A 6,498-nucleotide genomic window follows, 5' to 3' on the forward strand; every position below is an offset into this window, starting at 1 on the left:
AGACTATGAGTACAGTACACCAAATATAAATTGTGACCTAAGTATTGCACTACCCTCATGGCATCATGGCAATCATGATCGATGAGGTTGTAGTTAGAAGACGTTCATCAATTGTAAGACACCCGTTTTTAATGGAGAAATTGATCCTGTTTTGTAATCAACATCGATCATGGATATTGAGGGAACATTTGACACTAGTAAGTGTGTGGATGAGGAAAAGGTGATTATGCTGAGACAATGCTAAAAGGGGAGGCAATACAATGGTGGGGCATGGTGAAGGAAGTTAGGGGCGTGAGGCGGCCAAGAATCTGTCGTGGGATGAGTTTCCAAGAATCTTTAAAGAAAAGTTTTGCCCTCGAACAACGGTTAAACAGCTAGAGGAAGAATTCTTGAGGTTGGAACAGGGGAATATGACTGTGAGGGTGTACACCACTAAGTTCACCGATAAAGCTAGGTTTGCCGAATTTTATGTGTCTACAGAAGAAAGAAGGGTGGAACGTTATATTTGGGGATTCAGAACAGCTATCCGCGAATTTGTGCAAATTTAGAAACCAGGTACTTTCCAGTCTGTTGTAGATGTGTAACACCCGGTTCCTGGTACGTATTAAAATTCAAGTGATGATGTAATTTACTATGGGACTCGGCGAGTTGGAGGCCCAACTCGTCGAGTAGACTCGACATTATGCGGGGATTTTAGTGATCTACTTGACGAGTTTGGAGACCGACTCGGCAAGTAGGAGCTGTCTGGAAAAAAACCCTAATGTTTAGGGTTTACACCCTATTTAAACACTTTATCTCATCCCAAACCAGCCTCCATCACCCTCCCAACTCAGAGAAGCGCTAGATTGAAGCCCTAAACCCTGATTGTGTATTCTTGAGCCTTTTGGTGCTTTTTTTGTGTGTGTTTGAAGTTGGAGAAGAAAAAGGAAGCTTGGAAGTTTAAGTAGAAGCAAGGAGATCCAGAAGTCTTACTCCATTCTCAGCTCATTCCAGGTAAAAAGCTGGAACCTTGACCATCTATCTCTTAGATTTTGATTTAGGGCTATTTCTACCCTTTATATGAGTACAAAGAAGCAAAAATCGGATTTTTTGTGGGCATGCTTGAAGTTGCACTTTGGATATGGAACTATTGGGGGTCTTTATGGCATAAGCGTGCCAAAATGTTTTGGCATAAACACCCCATGCATCTTGTAGACCTCCTTTTATGGATTTTTGAGACAAAGGCCCAATGCATATACATCAAATTTGTAGCATTACGTATAAAATGAACCCTAGGAGGCCAGATCTATAATTTTGATGTGTTAAGACCCATTATAATCAATTGTATAGTTTTGGACAAAGATGGACTCGACAAGTCGTTCATAGGGACTTGGCGAGTCGGGGTGTATTTTCCACCAAGTCCTTTCTGTTTGTGGACCAGATGTTAAGACCAAAGGTTCTCTAGTTGTTTAGGTTCACTAGGAACCTGGAAATCATAGGACTTGGCGAGTGGATGAACAGATTCGGCGAGTTAAAGGCAATGTCCCAACCACATGAAGACAGACTCGACGAGTTTAAGGAGAACTCGGTGAGTCATAGACTGAACACCTTCTTATGGATGAAGATGAACTTGGCGAGTTCAAGGACAAACTCGACGATTCGGTTGAAGATAATTCGATGTGTTATTGAAGGTGAAATCATCGAGCTCTTGCTAGACCCGACGAGTAGGGACATGATTATGGCATTTTGTGGATATCGGGACTTGATGAGTTGGCGGGCGAACTCGGTGAGTCACGTCAACCAGATGTTAACTTTGACCAAAAGTTGACTTTAATAAAGGATTTGACTTTAACTTTGACTTGGATTTGAGTGAATATCTCAAGGGTTATGAGTATGAGTTGATAACATGGAAAAGTTGTCGTGTAGGGATTGAGGAATTGGGAAGAGTAGATTTTCACACCAAGGACAGTGCAGACACTACACGACATTGAGGTGAGTTACCCTTCAATAGAAGTGGGTCTAAGGCACCAAGACCAACCTACTTGTAGCTGATTACAGTTGAGATGATTGTCTTTGTGATAATTGTTTGGATTTCTATTGCTTGATGTGTTCTATGTGCTAGTATGATATGTTCTATGTGATAGTGGTAGTAGGAGGGGAATAGTCCCCCGATTCCGTCGTTAGGACCGGGCGAGATAGACCGAAGGGTAGGCAGGCACCCCAGAATGGCCTGACACGGGTAGGTCAGCACCCCAGAATGGCTTGACATGGGTAGATAGGGCACCCCATAATAGCCCGACAATATGTATGATTGTCTGGTATGTGGTATGATGGGGGAACTCCCTAAGCTTTGTGCTTACAATTTTTAGTTTTGGTTCCAGGTACCTCTTTAGCTAAGGGGAAGGAGCCGGCAGGGTAGCAGCGCATCACACGCACATGATTACCTCTTTGAGAACCCTGGGATTGTACTCTGATATTTTACTATATGATGATATGGTTTTTAAGACTTGTGATTTGTGTCTTGATGTTTGAAATGATTAAAATGATGTTTTCCGTAAACTATTTTCATAAGTAATATAATTAAGCAAAAAAAATTGGGTCTCGATTTTGGGATGTTACAAGTTGGTATCAAAGCCTTGGTTTGAGGGATTCGGGCACACCTTCGGGGGTGTCTGAACTCAAATCAAGGGCTTGAAGGATTTTTACAAGAGAACTAGTTTTCTAAAATTTAAAATAAGGAGTTTTGGAGAAAGAACAAGGTGTGTGATGCGTGCGGCCGACCGAGCTCAAGTAAGTTTTCCCCAAGATACACATACATGTTATGTTATGTTATCTGATGTGATTATGAGAACTGCATGCTAGATTAGGGCTAATGGTCTTGGAAGGATGCCTTATATGCCTGTTGTATGAGTTCATTAAGCTATATGCTAGGGCTGGATAGTCAGCAGTATGATAGCCTGATTAGGTTGTACTTGGTAATGGTTACTCAATGCACGAATGCTGCTTGCTTTGTGCTTATAGGGGTCCCAGCTGGCTTTAACTAACTAGTAAGCGAATATGTTATAGTATTCGCAAGATAGTTAGGGAAAGATGGTAGGGACTCCTTGTGCAGCTGATGGCAGAGAGTAGGTCGGAGAGTGCCCTAGGACAAGCCTAGGATAAGGTTAGTTGGAAAGTTGTATTAGTAGAAAGGGACTTGGTGAAGTCAATGCAATTCTTGAGGAAAGTGCTGATAGATGTGGAAGGTAGTATGGGCCCGAACTACTGGAAGCAGAGGATCCGTACTCGAATCAAGGAGGACTGAGATAGAACCAGGAAACTTGGAGAGTGTGTGAGACCTCTAGAGAGTATGTATAACCCTAACATCATTGTGTATATTTTTAGTATGGCGATTATGTGACATGGAACAGGATCTGGGTCAGGATCAGGGTCAGGCTCGGGTGTGGGATCCGATCAGGTTGATGACGGGATACATGAGTTCATCTCATTTGAGATCACGAGAGGTATCCTTGAGGCGACCCTGATCATTTTCGGGTCGATCAAGGAAGGGTTATCGAGCTGATGGAGGATCGCCTCCGGACATTCAGGAGTGACTTGGCATCCATCCAGTCAGGTACGCGCACACTGTCCTTCAAGGACTTCAGGGGGAGTGGTGCGCCAGACTTTCATTGGGTGAAGGACCCCATTGCAGCCAGGAGATGATCGCAGACATCGAGTCTGCACTTTTGACGAGCTTCTTCCCGGAGGGGTAGAAAGGTCCATTTTGGTGCGAGTTGTTTAAGGTACATTTCTAGGGATTGGTGGGAGTCAGTTGGTGACTCACTGGGAGCCCCAAACCATTGAGGCTATGACTTGGTCAGACTTCGTGACCAGGTTTAGGCTAATAATCCATCGTTCAAAAATTCGATTTTCGGGCTTTGTATTGCTATGCTAAATTTTAGAAAAATCATAACTTCTTCTAACGAAGTCAGATTTGGACGTTCTTTTTATGTACGTTATTGGTTTAACGTATACTACGAATTTCATTTCGCTCGCTAAGGTTAAAAAGTAGTTTATCAAAGATTCACTTTTTACGATATGAGACACTGTGTCATTTTAGCCGTAAAACTTTGACAGATCATAAGTTCTTCGTTATAATTCAGATTTTAGTGTTTCTTATATCCCTGAAATCCGTTTTACGACTACTTCAACTTTGTTTAAAGATATTGGGTCTAATATTCATTCTATTTTTGACGCATATTTGTATTATTATTTATTATATCGTTATAAGCACATATGTTACATAAATCACATGATAGTCAAATAATTTTTTTTTATTACATTAAAATAGGTTACAAATTTTGACCCTAACTATTATATCATTATAATAATGTTTAGTCTAGAAATGCAGACGTTACAATTATCTCCTCAAAATACTTCTAACATAGATCTCAAACTAGTCTTAATCTCGGATTGCATAAGAATCAAATTTTCAATGTTCCAACAATATATATATATATATATATATATATATATATATATATATATATATATATATATATATATATATATATATATATATATATATATATATATATATATATATATATATATATATTGTCTAGGTTACAATGCGTATGGCATATATTATGTAATCATGAGGATAATTTTGGAACAATGGGTGAAAAAAATGAATAACTATTATATGAGAGTCTATGATATTACAATGGAATAGCATGTACCATATAATCACACAAATTTCATCATAAGAGTATTTTAGTCCATTAAACAAGATTTATTAAAGGAAATTTCCCGATTTTAGGGACAATTAATTCTTTTAATTGTAAACATATGAATTTTAAATTAAGTTTGTTAATTTGAGATATCCTGACAAAATATATTTTGCTTATGAGTGTGGTGTGCATTTTTGAAGAATGTGCTTATAAATACCAAATCAAAAAAAAAAATTTAAAAATTTCATTCTAGTATAATGTAATATATAAATATTCATTAACTAATAGCATATTAAATAATTACATTTTATGAACTAATCTAAATTAAAATACTGAAAACGCATAAAAATATTAAAGATTTTACTACGCATTCTAGAATAATAAAATACAAAAAACATTCATGAAGTAACATACATAGACAAAAATAAGATACATTAAAATTCAAATGACATTCTTAAATAATAATGATATTCTTAGACTATCATGTAAAAAGTATTACAATATGATTTATTCTAAAAGAATATGATGATGCATTCTTAAAGAATATACTGATGTATTCTGAAAGAATACGTTGATGATGCAATCCCAATCTTCGAGTCTCCGGATTCAAAACTTGCAATGTCATTCCATCGGTGAAACGATTCTCATACACCTGATTCCAAAAATGTCATACACCCGATTCCAAAATAGCAATTCACATTGAAAATAAACAAATAATCATTTTATTGTGGATTGTCAACTAAAAAAATGAATTCTCTATTTTCAAAATATCAAACATACTATGAACAATCGTCAAATTATTCAAAACCTTTCTGAAAGTCAAAGTAAAATTGATAAACCTCACCCAAATCCATGGATTCGAAAACCATCGTATAGTGAATATTATAAAAACTAATAAAAATCATCCACAAACGATATACGCACTAGGAATAAAGTTTTTGTGATCATTGTTTTGAATAAAAAGAACAATCAAATTAATGAAAAACAAAAGTTATTATGAAAGTCAGATAGATATAGCATATGATTCAAGAATAAATCTCAGTTTTAAAACTATGGTTGAATTTTAACCTTTAAATCTCATAATGGACCACATTCTCAAAATGAATAAAAAGGTTTGCCTCGTTGAATTGTTGAAAAAAAAAAAAAAAAAAAAAAAAAAAAAAAAAATCAACTGCGTATAGAAAAATAATCAAGCACTCCACTATGATTTATCCTTCAAAAGTAAAATAACGAAATTTAACAGAACTTTTTCGAAAATTACACCAGTTTATAAAGTTACCCAAACAAATTAAAATTCAAGAAAACTCTAGATAATTACAAAGCAAAATTAAAGACAATTGCAAAAAAGAAAAAGAAAAAAGGAAGATGAAACTTTAAATCGTAGTTGTTAACACATCAATTTGAATTCAAAAAAGTTGAAACTTTATACCGTAGTTATTAACAGTAAAACACAAACTAAAAACGATTGCAAAAAAATATATATAAACAAAAATGAATTACCTAGTTACAAAGTTAAAGCAAAGAAACTTGAGTGTCCATCGGATTGCATGGCATGTGATTTCACCATCTTTTTTCTCACACTACGTCGATGTATTGAACAACCATGTATATGAAATTGAGATTGCATAGAAGAAGATGACAGACATCCGGTGGAGGCAAGGCGGAATCTGGTATTCTAGCATAGTATTGGTTGATGCTAGAGGAAGTTGTAAAGCGCATGGTGGGTTCGTCCATTTGTGTTGTTATAGGGTTATGAAACTAGTATCCTAATTTATAAGGATATTAATTGATTTTATTTTTCATACCA

This window comes from Lactuca saligna, chromosome 3 (genome assembly GCF_052625555.1).
Source record: "Lactuca saligna cultivar CGN05327 chromosome 3, ASM5262555v1, whole genome shotgun sequence".
Taxonomy (NCBI): Eukaryota; Viridiplantae; Streptophyta; class Magnoliopsida; order Asterales; family Asteraceae; genus Lactuca; species Lactuca saligna.